Genomic DNA, 14,103 nt, shown 5'->3' with positions numbered 1-14,103 from the left:
GGTCGCTAACAGTCGGACACAACTGAGCAACTTCACTTTCACTTTTCACTTTCACTTTTCACTTTCATGCATTGGAGAGGGAAATGGAAACCCACTCCAGTGTTCTTGCCTGGAGAATCCCAGGGACAGGGGAGCCTGGTGGGCTACCATCTACGGGGTTGCACAGAGTTGGACACGACTGAAGTGACTTAGTAGCAGCAGCAGGATGTAATTTTGCTTCCCCTGTGTCTCAGTGATAAAGAATCTGCCCGCAGTGCAGGAGCCACAGGAGATGCTTGTTTGATCCCTAGGTCAGGTAGATCCCCTGGAGAAGGGCACGGCAACCCACTCTAGTATTCTTGCTTGGAGAATCACAAGGACAGAGGAGTCTGGTAAGCTACAGTTCATAGGGTCTCAAAGAGTTAGACATGGCTGAAACCACTCAGCATGCACCCTAGCACAGGATGTAATGAGTCACCATGAATTACTCTTGTCTTTCTGTCCAGGTTTTCCCTTCAGTGTTGCAGATTTTGACTAAATAAAAAAAAAATCAAATTTATACTGTGGGATGAGATGGGGAAGGGATAAGGTTTGCATTTTGCCTCAATAAGTGACACACCCTCAGGAGAGAGACAATTGATTACTTTTACTATTGGTATAGATCTTGAATGTAGGAGCCAAAAGGTATAATGTCTCTGCTAACGAATTGCAGGCAGAGACCATATAAACTATCAATTTTCTTTTGCAATTCCATTCCCGCAGGGTCTTCAGTTGGAGGAAATTCCTCACAGTTTATTACAATATGTTGACAGCTATCCCTTAATGTTAGTGTGTTTGTGTATAATATACCTTAGTATGTATTTTAGTGGTTAGATGGGCTACTTCAGTGGCTGCTGAAGTAGATGCCATTTGGACCAAAAAGCTATGATTTAGTAAAATTTCCCTCTTTAACTCAAAGTTACTTCAGTCTTATTTTAAAAATTAGCAACTTCTATTAAGGTAGTCATATGATAAATTTGTCAAATGCATTTGGGAAATACTGGGTTGGAAAAAAGTAGTGACTTTACTGCGTTACTACGTAAGAGTTATGATATGCTATCGTGCATTATCAACCACGGAAAGAGTTTAGGAGGTAAGTAGCTACAGTGGACTTTTTTGATGTGCCACCTAGAAAACCGCACATCCCTTTATTAGCACTGTGCCCCACCTCCCAGCTTCTGCTTTCTGGCTGCTAAAATGCCTCACCTGAAAATGTCTTCAAAATATCAATTTTGGGCACTGGAACAGTCCTGCCAGTGGAATGAACTGGAAATGGAGGAAAGTGTATACCCCTTTCATTCTCATTCCTACCCCATCATCCTCCTGATTAATAGTCAATGACTGACCGGTGTAGGAATATAAAAGTCTACGTCCTTTGCTGGAAAAGCTCTCGGGTGTACTCCGGTACCTACCTGTGGTTTTATGCTGAGTCTGAGACTTCATTTGAAGTTCCATCTTTATTTGAAAGTGCCTTTTCCAGCTTTCTCACTGCCCCCACTTCCCCGTGTTTTCTCCTGGAAGCGTATTTTTAATAAATTGCTTGAACTCAAATCCTCAGCCCAGAGTCTCTTTCTAGAAAGACACAACTTAAGGCAATAGAATATTTTGGACCTATGGCTTGAGAAACAGGAATTGAAAACACTACTTTTATAGCATTATGTGCTTAGTTGCTCAATTGTGTCTGACTCTGCAACCCCATGGACTGCGTCGCCTGCCAGGTTTCTCCATCCATGGGGATTCTCCAGGCAAGAATGTTGGAGTGGGTTGCCATGCCCTCCTCCAGGGGATCTTTCCAACCCAGGGATCAAATCCAGGTCTCCCGCACTGCAGACAGAATCTTTACTGTCTGAGCAACCAGGGAAGCCCCTTTTATAGCATTATATGCACTCAAAATATCCAGAAGAGTGTTTCAGAATATGAGTATTCACAAGCAGTTCAAGTAGTGTGATGCAATTTGATGTTTAAGAGTGAAGTTGTAAGAAGGATGTTGTTATTTTGTTTTAGTTCAGTAGCAAATTCATGTCCAACTCTGTGACCCCATGAACTTTTCAACTAAAAAGGATAGGAATGGGAGAATTGAATTCAGATGACCATTGTATCTACTACTGTGGACAAAAGTCCTTCAGAAGAAATGACAGAGCCCTCATACTCAACAAAAGAGTCCAAAATGCAGTACTTGGGCACAATTTCAAAAATGACAGAATGATATCAGTTCATTTCCAAGGCAAACCATTCAACATCGCAATAATCAAAGTCTATGTCCCAACCATTGATGCTGAAGAAGCTGAAACTGACCAGCTCTATGAAGACCTACATGACCTTCTAGAACTAACACCCAAAAAAAAAGATGTCTTTACGTCACAGGGGACTGGAACGCAAAAGTAGGATGTCAAGAGATACCTGGAGTAACAGCCAAGTTTGCCCTTGGAGTACACAATGAAGCAGGACAAAAGTTAACAGAATTTTGCCAAGAGAACACACTGGTCATAGCAAACACCCTCTTCCAACAACACAAGAGATGGCTCTACACGTGGACATCATGAGATGGCCAATACTGAAATAAGATTGATTATATTCTTTGCAACCAAAGATGAAGAAACTCTATATAGTCAGCCAAAATAAGACCTGGAACTTACTGTGGCTCAGAGCATCAGCTCCTATTGCAAAATTCAGGCTTAAATTGAAGAAAATAGGGAAAACCACTAGGTTATTCAGATAAGAAGTATATATTAGCGAATACTAAATGTGTCTCAACAAAGAAAACCTATTGTCTACTGGTTCTAGTCTCTATCATTACATTCTTCAGACATATTTCTGTAATTTCTTTTGAAGATTTTTATCGTTACTTTTTCAATTATGTTAAGCAATCACCTCAGGAAGTTTCACTACCAAGAGTAAAATTTATATTAACCTATTTGAATTTCAAATAGTAGGCTATTAGAGCTGGGAGAGACCTTAATGATAATCTTTGTTAACCCTCTCATTTCAAAGATGAGGAAACTTAAATTTACAGAATAAAAGTTAAAGCCCAAGGACACACCGAACCATCTCAAATTTTTTGATTCCTAGTCCGATGATATTTAATTTTTACAGAGTGACTAACTTTATAAATCATGATTGAGCAGAATTGTATTATATTTCTGGAGTGTTCATTTTAGCTGTATTTCTCTTCACAAAAATATGATTATTGGTTTACATAGAGATCTTATTTAACATTCTAAACTCCGCAAATTGAAAACTGATTTTTCTGTTTATCTTGATTGTGGGAAAGGAAGACAATATTTAAAAATTCATATATGCAACAAAAAGCAATAAAATTGCTAATATTTTCATGGCTGATTTTACTTTAAAATGTTTAGTTATTATAAAAATCCTAATAATGCTGGCTCCAAAATAGAAAGGAAATCTTTTCTGTTGCTCAGAAGAGACAGCAGTCATTTAAATACTGAAAAGAAACATATTTTAAAACTTCTCTATAACTCAAGTTATAATAAAATTTTTTGATGTGGGAAAGGATAGTTTTGAAAATGAAAAAGGGTGCTAGTAGTAATTATGCCGGATCTATCCTAGTAAATTGGGATGTGTGGTTATTCTTCTCATGAAAGTATTACCAGACTTTCTGCAAATCCTGTTGTCTCCAAAAGGAATCCCTCATTCATCCTGACTATCTATAGCCTAGGGGCATTTCTCTTCTTTACCTCAAGTCACTTGGTTTCTTTCTGTCTGTCTGTCTACCTCTCTCTCTCCCTACATACTGCATTCTCCACAGTGGCTAGAATAGTACCTTTGTATTCACTGGTGCTCAATAAGTGATGTCTCAATTTGATTACTTTGGAGTCAATCATACACAGATGGCTAATGCGCATACTCAATAACTCAGTTGTGTCTGACTCCTTGCGACCCCGTGGACTGTAGAACCTCTCTCCATGAGATGCTCCAGGCAAGAATACTGGAGTGGGTTGCCAATTCCTCCTCCAGGGGACCTTCCCGATCCAGGGATTGAACCCGAGTCTCCTGTGTCTCCTACATTGGCAGGAAGATTATCAAAGAGCCACCTGGGAAGTCTAGACTTCAACCTAAAAATAACACATATATCAAGTCAAGCCAAACTAGAAGTCTTGTTTTCTGTATTTTGTTACCAAGCACAGAGATATATGATGCAGAGAAGTGATAACCAATTTTCACTGCTACACACATATTAAGTGGCTTCAAAATCATTTGTTGAAAAGATAAAATATACATGTATATGCTTCAATTGTTTCTTATTTACATTTTATATTTTTATATAAATATTAAAAGTCTATACACATATTAAGTGGCTTCAAAACCATTTGCTGAAAAGATAAAATATACATGTATATGCCTCAATTGTTTCTTACTTACATTTTAGACTTTTATATAAAGAATTCAGAGGAATTATAGACATTTGATGACAAAGAACATTCATTAGCTTTTTATTCTTTTCTTGCAACCCAAGCTAATTCTCCTAATAGCTAATGATTCTTCTAATTCCATTACAAGCTCAGGGAATATTGATCCTAATGTAAATACGGAGGAAAATAAGAAATGAATAAAATCAAAAGGAAAAGCTTATGCAAATTATTCTTCTCACTATCTCCTTGCATGCAACATAATGCTTGTTGATACTTAAGAGTAATCAGCATCTCTGTCTACCTGGTTCTACTATGACAAGACTGATTAAAATATCAGTCAATGGTAATAAAATCAATGTGTGCAGTATTGGTACTGAAGCATTAATATCACAACACCACTTCATATTCTTCCTACATGGAGTATAAGTTAATGTCAACTGTAATTGACAACTTTCAACCTAAAGATTCAGAAAATCCTATAGCTTAGGTGATAATATCTTCTGATGTTTTCAAATACCAGAAACAATTTGGCATCTACTGTCCTTGGAAATGTTTATTCCATATGATAGAAAGGGTGAAAATGGCTCCAAGGTATAGAAAAACCATCAAGCTCTGGGATCAATTTTGTTAACTATCCTAGTCCCTAATTAGGCTAATTCAATAATTCATAAAGCTTGCCAGTAGACAATTTTATGAACAGTTGCAGTTGAAAAAAATCAAAGAGATGTAATAAATATTGAGCAGATTTCATTTTATGTACTTTCATGTATTATTTCATTTTATGCTCAAAATGACTGACAGATATTATAACTTTTGTTACTGAGATAGAGAAAACTTGACTGACAATGTTTAAAAGTTTCCCTCAGTGTCTACCATTTACCACAGTGTCAAATCTATGATTTGAACTTGGCTTCTTTTCTAACTCCAAGTACGCTTTCCAATATAACAGAGAGTTGTGAATTCTAACCACATGCAAAGCATATTTTGAAATTACTTTTAGGTCCTTATGGGCTTCCCTGGTTGCTCAGCTGGTAAAGAATCCACCTGCAATGCAGGATACCTGGGTTGGGAAGATCCCCTGGAGAAAGGAAAGGCTACCCACTCCAGTATTCTGGTCTGGAGAATTTCATGGACTGCATAGTCCATGGGGTTGCAAAGAGCTGGACACGACTAAGTGACTTTCACTTAGTTCTTTATATTTTACCAATATCAACTTTATTAGTTCATTCACAATGTGAGGACATGTGTTAGGGTATCTAGGGTAGTTGAAAAAAATAACCTTGGAAGTTGAAGCCTGTATGACTTTGGGCAAGTTACTTAAAGACATTATCGGTTATCCTCATCTTTAAAACAGAATTATAATAACTGTTTCTCAGAGTTGGGAAGACTAAATGATAAAAGTATCTGGTACAACATTTTATTAATCATAAGATACTGTTTACATATGGGATATTTGTTGTTGTTTACATATCAGCACATATTACATACTGCTATGCTTTCCATGTCAAACCTCATACTATAAATCTGCACCTCTCTCTTAGGAGAAGAGAAGGTATCAGAAATTCAAAAAAAGATATTAGAGGTCATTTTTATCTAAATATTTTCTTTGTTTTGATTATACATTTATTTAATGAGTCAGTCTTGCCAGCATGAGTAGCTCACTGAGGACCATACATATTAGATTTTAACTGACAGCATCTATCAATTGTGAACACATGTAGGTTTAGGTAGTTATTACTCAATGATTTTGTGAGGAAATGGGACATTATTAATTGGAAAATATCCATTCGTGATCATTTATTTAAGACTTGGCAGGGAATAAACCATTATTCTCCCTCAACCTTCTTCCTATTCAGAACTTAAGAACTTTCACTTGACAAAACATCTAGATGGATGAGTCAGAAAATTAAGCACTTTGAATAAAAGGCAGGGCTCAGACAGGCAGAGGTGATATTCTGTTTGCACACTGCATTGCAAATAGGTTCCATTCTAACCATGACAACGTTAAGCATAAGGAGAAAAAATAATGGCTAGTAGCAATAAAAACACATTAAACACATTCCTGCTCCTCTGGGGAAATTGGTTAGAGATTAAACCATACTTTATACTATTGGTTAAATAATTTCTGTCTTTAGGAATGTGTAGCATTTTTTCCCTATGATTGTACAATGCCAAAGGCAAATTATGTTGAATGCTGATCCCCATTCTGACATATTTAGTACATCCCATTAGCACCTCTGCAGGTACTTTGAAAAGCATTCTTTAACTCAGTGTTTTAAATATTTGTGTGGCTATTTTACAACTTAACTATACATTGCTTAAGTCATAGGATTGCTTTCTACTCTTAGTAATTGAAACTATTTTCAGTACATTGCTAAAATAAATAAATACATGGTTGGTATTGAAGGGGAGCAGGATATGTAACTCCCAAAACTGCCACTTTGTCAAGTAGATTATTTTGAGTTAAAGGGAATTATGACCTAGCAGACTCAAAAAAGACTTTTATCTTTCATTGTCTAAAAGAATGTAGTTGTGGGCCTGGCCCAGAAAGAGAGTTATTACCAGAAATAACTTTTTATCTGAAAGATCTATTTGCAAATGTCTGGCTACCTAACATCTACTCGTTTGGTCATCCTGTGAATTGCCCTCTTGCCCTTTGAAGCCCCAAATCCCAATCCCATTCCTTAGCTCAGGATGATATATAAGCCTCAATTTTCTGACTATCTTTGGGTTTCATATCTTCATGGGACTCCCACACATCTGAAATTAAATTTATTTTTCTCTTGTTAATCTGTCTTATGTTGTTTAATTACTAGAACAGCAAAGAACCTAGAAGAGTATAGAAAAATTTCCTTTTGGCATGCTCAGCAGATATTTGCTTCTTTGCTTGCATGCTTGTTTTTAACTTATGACCCTTTTCTCGTTTCTATTTTCTATGATCTCTGAGCCCAAGGAAAATGATTTATGTAAATGAACTACATCACCTGGGCTCTCTCCATGTGGTTTGCCTTATGTTTCAGTCAATGGGAGGTGCCAAAGCAGAGCAGAAGACAGGCAAAGAGAAAGACCAGTATCTTTATTCCACCCTACTCCACCTTCTGATTCCCCTGTACCATCTGCCTAGCTGAGTGGAGGAGGAGTCTGCATTCCTTTGCAGCCACAATTCTTACTGAGCAGTCTCTTCCTCAACTTCATCTCTTTGCCCCTTCAAAACTGTGCAATAAGTCATTTGTAAAACAGAATGATTTATAAATTAAATGCAGTTAACTCTACCAACAATTAAATATTGAGGGCAGGAGGAGAAGGGGATGACAGAGAATGAGATGGTAGGATAGCATCACTGACTCAGTGGACATGAATTTGAAAAAACAGCGGGAGATAGTGAAGGACAAGGTAGCCTGGCATGCTGCAGTCCATGGGGTTCCAAGGAGTTGGACACAACTCAGAAACTGAACAACAACAACAATTAAATAATTAAGTTAGTAACAATATTTTGATGACAAATGTTTACTGTGATTAAATAGCTATTTCATTCCAATATGATGCCATGAATATACTACTGAAACTTTATGCAATTTTCTGGTCCTTTCTCCTTTTAGAATTTTATGTAAAAGATATCACCATCTTGCAGGAGATCAGATAAAACACCTGGGAGCCATCTGAAATCCTATTTATCCTTCCCGAGCATGCAAATCGATCCAGTTACCGCAACCTTTAATGCCACTATAACATAAATGACTATTTATGTTATGACTAATAGCAAATGACTATTTTCTTTTTTTAAACAAATCAGGACAGTGAATCAACCTAATTTTTCTTTCTTTAATTTGTCTCACTCCAATTACCCTCCATTTTGAATCCATGTCATTGTTATAACATGCAAACCTGACCATATCATTTTTCTTCAAACTCTCAAGTTGTGTGTGTGCTCAGCTGTGTCCGATCTTTGTGAGCTCATAGGCTATAGTCTGCCAGGCTCCTCTGTCCATGGAATTTTCCAGACAAGAACACTGGTTGGGTTGTCATTTCCTTCATCAGGGAATCTTCCGGACACAGGGATGGAACCCGTGGCTTTTGGGTTTCCTGCATTGGCAGACAGATTCTTACCACCACACCACCTGAGAAGCCCTCAAACTCTCTAATGACCTTTATAGCCTCTTTGATAAAGTCAGCATCCTTTGCACAGTTTAAAAAGACTCCTGTGAACTGGCACAGCTTTGGCATCCACTTCAACCATAAGCAGCCATCATTTTGCACTCAGTTGTTTGGTCCTTCTACCATTTGACCTGCATACAGATTTCTCAGGAGGCAGGTCAGGTGGTCTGGTATTCCCATCTCTTAAAGAATTTTCCACAGTTTGTTGTGATCCACACATTCAAAGGCTTTGGCATAGTCAATAAAGCAGAAGTAAATGTTTTTCTGGAACTCTCTTGCTTTTTCGATGATCCAACAGATGTTGGCAATTTGATCTCTGGTCCCTCTTCCTTTTCTAAATCCAGCTTGAACATCTGGAATTTCACGGTTCACAGACTAACATAATACTACCTTATATTTTCAGTAAAAAAAAATAAAGGGGGGGTGATAATGCAGTGAAAAAAACTGTGTTGAATTACAATATACTATTCAAAGTGCCAGAGAAGGCCATGGCACCCCACTCCAGTACTCTTGCCTGGAAAATCCCATGGACAGAGGAGCCTGGTAGGCTGCAGTCCACGGGATCGCTAAGAGTCGGACACGACCGAGCAACTTCCCTTTCACTTTTCACTCTCATGCATTGGAGAAGGAAATGGCAACCCACTCCAGTGTTCTTGCCTAGAGAATCCCAGGGACAGGGGAGCCTGGTGGGCTGCTGTCTATGGGGTCGCACAGAGTCGGACACGACTGAAGTGACTTAGCATAGTATAGCATTCAAAGTGCAATTTCCAAACACAAATGTTTCAAAATCTTCTAGAATTATATTTTAATAAAAATAAAAATATTTTGATAAATAAAATTATATTTAATAATGAAATTATATTTTATAAAAATTTATTTTATTAAAAATAAAATTATATTTTATAAAAATTTATTTTATTAAAAATAAAATTATATTTTATAAAAATTTATTTTATTAAAAATAAAATTATATTTTAATACATTATAAAAGATATATATATAATGTGTGTACATTTTTGGTTGAAAATAAAAAAGTTCTTTGAAAACAGTCTGGCAGGATACACAAAAAAAATTTACCAGGTGTATCTTTAGGTGGCAAGATAGCAAATATACTTAATTTAATTTAAAATTTAAATTAATTTAAATTTTAAATTAATTTAAAATTTAATTTAAAAAATCTTTAAAGTTATATATAAATCTTAATTTTTCAGAATAAATATGGCTTATCTGTTTATTAAAAAGCTTAAACTCTTTCAAATCAAAAATCAGGTGTTTCTATGTCACTCTAAGTTTACCAGATTCTGTGAACTAAAGCAAATTTATTGAAATAATAGGTAGAGAGAGCAAGGAAATTTTTTAACATTTTTCAAATCAGCCTGGTTTTTCCAAATGTAAAGCAGATAAAATATTATGCCACAGTGTACCAGGTTTTTTTTTTTTTGCATATCATCACAACAAATAAATTCTCATAGTCATCCTGAATACTCACTTATACCATTTAAACTATCCTGATATGATTACTGTGTGAACAGATTACCATTGATGTATGTAGAGATATTTTAAATCTGACATATGTAAACATGATGCTATTTCTGTATATAAAATGGTCAAATTTGCTTTCATTTCATTGAAAGCATATATGGGCAGTGTATCGTCTTCTCTAAAGTAAATCTATTCTTTCCTATTTTTACTTAGGCTTCTACATACCTTTGGAAATGACTGCTATGAAGGAAAATTTATTATTGTTGTTATCATTATTATTGATTATTAATTAAAGCCATATATTTGCCAGACTTTCATGTTCTCAACATTGATCTTTCACAGTAAATTATGTCTTTGAAGCAATATTTTATGTAACTATGTCTAATATGTAGTTATGATGACAAATGGGTTTGCCAGCCTCTTTTATTTTATAATTATAGTAAGTACATTAAAATATGAACTTGCTTTCCTTATTAAATTGATTTGCAGATAATTTCTAAATTGGTACTAACTTGTAAAGCCTGAATAAAGCATTATGGACTTAAAATTAAATGCTTAGAATTGATAAAAATTGACCTATTTCACTAATAATCTCAGTATTTATATTATATTGTACATGCAATTGTTGCTAAAATTAAGGCCCAAGACTATGTCAATTATTAATACTATCGATAAAACTGAAAACAAAGGAAACTTTTAACTTAATAGTATATGTAAAAAAATGTTGAAGGATGAAGCTGAACTAGAAAGCACTAAGCAAGTCCATCTAAAAACAGCAAGGTATGGTTCAAAGAAGCTAACTGAACTTGTAAGTTTCCTTAGAGAAACAGTATATTCTGGCTCTAAATACATTTTTCAAATCACATCTGATTTTCAATCTTAAATTTGCAATAAAACCAAAGTCTTTTCAAGGCTCACATACTAAGAATCAGTATAGATCTTATAATTCAAGAATGAGGGGAAAACCAAAAAGAATACACAGGAATCAACAAGTCAGCTAGCAGTGCTGCCAACCCTAACATATAAAAGCCTCATCACGCCTCTGGGCCTGACTGTTTAAGTTGTGATTAGTGCAGTAGGCAGATCTTTTGCTGCTTTTTAAGGAGTCGCTGAATCCCATCCTTGTAATAAGCAAACACAGAAAACATACAAGAGTCCACGTATGCTAATATTTTATCTCTAGCACTACTCCAATTTCCTGCCATGATTTTTAAATACAATTACAGATGGCATTAAAAACAAACTTGGAAATGTGAAAGGGTTACACTGACAATTTATTAACTAAGGGATAATTTTTTTTAATTTTATTTTATTTTTAAACTTTACAATATTGTATTGGTTTTGCCAAATATCGAAATGAATCTGCCACAGGTATACATGTGTTCCCCATCCTGTACCCTCCTCCTTCCTCCCTCCCCATACCCTCCCTCTGGGTCGTCCCAGTGCACCAGCCCCAAGCATCCAGTATCGTGCATGGGATAATTATTTGATAATCTTTGGTCCCTGGACATATAGATACGCATGTGTTTATGCTAAGTTGCTTCAGTTGTGTCTGACTCTGTGTGACCCATGGACTGTGGCCTGCCAGGCTTAGCCATTCATGAGATTCTCCAGGCAAGAATACTGCAGTGGGGTGCTGGGTCTCCTCCAATAGGTAGGTATTATCAGTCTCTAACTCTGTGCTTTTACCATCAGCATAGTGTGTAGTAGAGGCCATGCTTGGCACTCTGGTGAGATGCTTGTGGAGTTAAAGAAATTGATCTAAGACCTAAAAGCACCTTATTTAATTTGAAAATAACTTTCTAAGTCAACATTTGACTACATAAGTATCAGAGTGTGACATGATAGATTTTTACTTGTATTAGTGTACTAATAAGGTTCTCCAGAAAAACAGAATATATATATATACACATATATATATATGTATATGTATATAATGTCATATAGGTCACTGCTTATGCCATCCTGAAGGGCTGAAAAGTCTGACAAGGTTTATCCATGATCTAACAGAAGGCATTTAATGGTTGTCTACTTTGCTAACAACTTTTTGCATGTATTTTGTTTGAATTCTGCTCTAAACCTTCAACCTAGATGCTATTATTCCTACTTTACCAAAGATGATAAAATACTTACATTTGTTTAATTCTACTAAACTTTTGTGAGCTTACTGATATTAAAATTCTTATTATAAAATGCCATACTGCAGTTAGAGTATAAACATAATGTTTATAAATAAGATATTTGAAGAGTTTTAATAATAAACTAGTTATGATTAAAATTCCAGAAAGATGCTAGTTCTTCTTTCACAATAATCTAAACATGCATCTAAGATTTTGATAGATTCAGTCATCACAGTAATGAGTCCAATATTAAGTTCAAGAATAGCCAAATATATTTGTGTTGATTCTGTAGGAAAAAGCTATGTGGTGATAAATTATGATTAAATAATTTCAGAATAATTTCTATTAAATAAGTATTCAGGTTGGGCCATAAAGAAGACTGAGTGCTGAAGAGCTGATGCTTTCGAATAGCGGTACTGGAGAAGACTCTTGAGAGTCCCTTGGACAGCAAGGAGATCAAACCGGTCAATCCTAAAGAAATCAACCCTGAATATTCGTTGAAAGGACTGATGCTGAAGCTGAAGTTCCAATACTTTGACCGCCTGATAGAAAGAGTCGACTCACTGGAAAAGACCCTGATCCTAGGAGAGATTGAGGGCAGGAGAAGAAGGGAGCACAGACAATGAGATGGTGGGTGGCATCATCGACTTAATGAACATGTGTTTGAGCAAACTCCAGAAGATAGTGAAGGACAAGGAAGACTGGCATGCTGCAGTCCACGGAGTCACAAAGAGTTAGACATGACTTAGCAACTGAACATTAACAACACCACTGCAGTGTGTATGGGAAGGAGGGAGTTTCAAAGAAACAGATAGTTTTGATAGTTGGGATAATGTGATGAGATTAAGGAGAATATTTTCTCTAAAATTTAGATGATTAGCAATGAAATTCCTCACAGATTTATGGTGATGATCAAGTATAAGTGCTTTAGAATAATGTATGGTGCATGTTGGAGAAGGCAATGGCAACCCACTCCAGTACTCTTGCCTGGAAAATCCCATGGGCGGAGGAGCCTGGTAGGCTGCAGTCCATGGGGTCGCTAAGAGTTGTACATGACTTCACTTTCACTTTTCACTTTCATGCATTGGAGGAGGAAATGGCAACCCACTCCAGTGTTCTTGCCTGGAGAATCCCAGGGACAGGGGAGCCTGGTGGGCTGCCATCTAAGGGGTCGCACAGAATTGGACATGACTGAAGCGACTTAGCAGCAGCATGGGGCATGTCAAGGGCTTAACACATGTTAGGAAGTATTATAATATGTGAAATTGTAATGTTCTTTATAAGAAAAAATGTCTGATATTAGTTACTAACATATGAATTGCCCACTATAACTCTAAACAATTGTTCTAAATAATTGCTTAGTGTTGTTAGATTGCTTTCTAATGGATCATTTAGCTTATCACCAAGCACTATGTGTTTTGGAATTAGCATTAAATAGAATTGGGTTTAAAACTTAGCTGAGCTATTTACCAGCTGGATAATCCTGGGTGCTTTTTTAAACTTTTCTGAATATCAGTGTGATCATCCTATCTATAATTTGATTATGACTACTATACAGTCACCCTGAAAGAAGGAAGTAATAGGATGTTACAGTGCCAGTGGAGTGCCCTGGGATCTCAAAAGTGATAGCTGTTCATAAATAATAAAAATAGCAAAAACATCTACTCTCTAGTGGAAGTGCAGTACACTCATTTGTTAAATAAGGATAGTTTTCAACCTGAATATAAGCTAGTGAAAAATATTATCTATGCATTGTACTTATTTGTATTTCCCACAGCAGCAACCAGAGAGAGAGAAACCCATAAGAGCTTTTGATAAACACTTGTTAAAATGCTTTTTACTTAAGACATTTCTCTACGATCTGGCAATTGTGCACAGCACTTCATAATTTCCCCACAGAGCATTGGATTCAAGAGACCATAGAGGTGTAGTCTCCTAGTTGAATCTCACCCAGT

This window comes from Bubalus bubalis, chromosome 10 (assembly GCF_019923935.1).
Source record: "Bubalus bubalis isolate 160015118507 breed Murrah chromosome 10, NDDB_SH_1, whole genome shotgun sequence".
Lineage (NCBI taxonomy): Eukaryota > Metazoa > Chordata > Mammalia > Artiodactyla > Bovidae > Bubalus > Bubalus bubalis.
Note: the sequence above shows the minus strand (reverse complement) of the source record.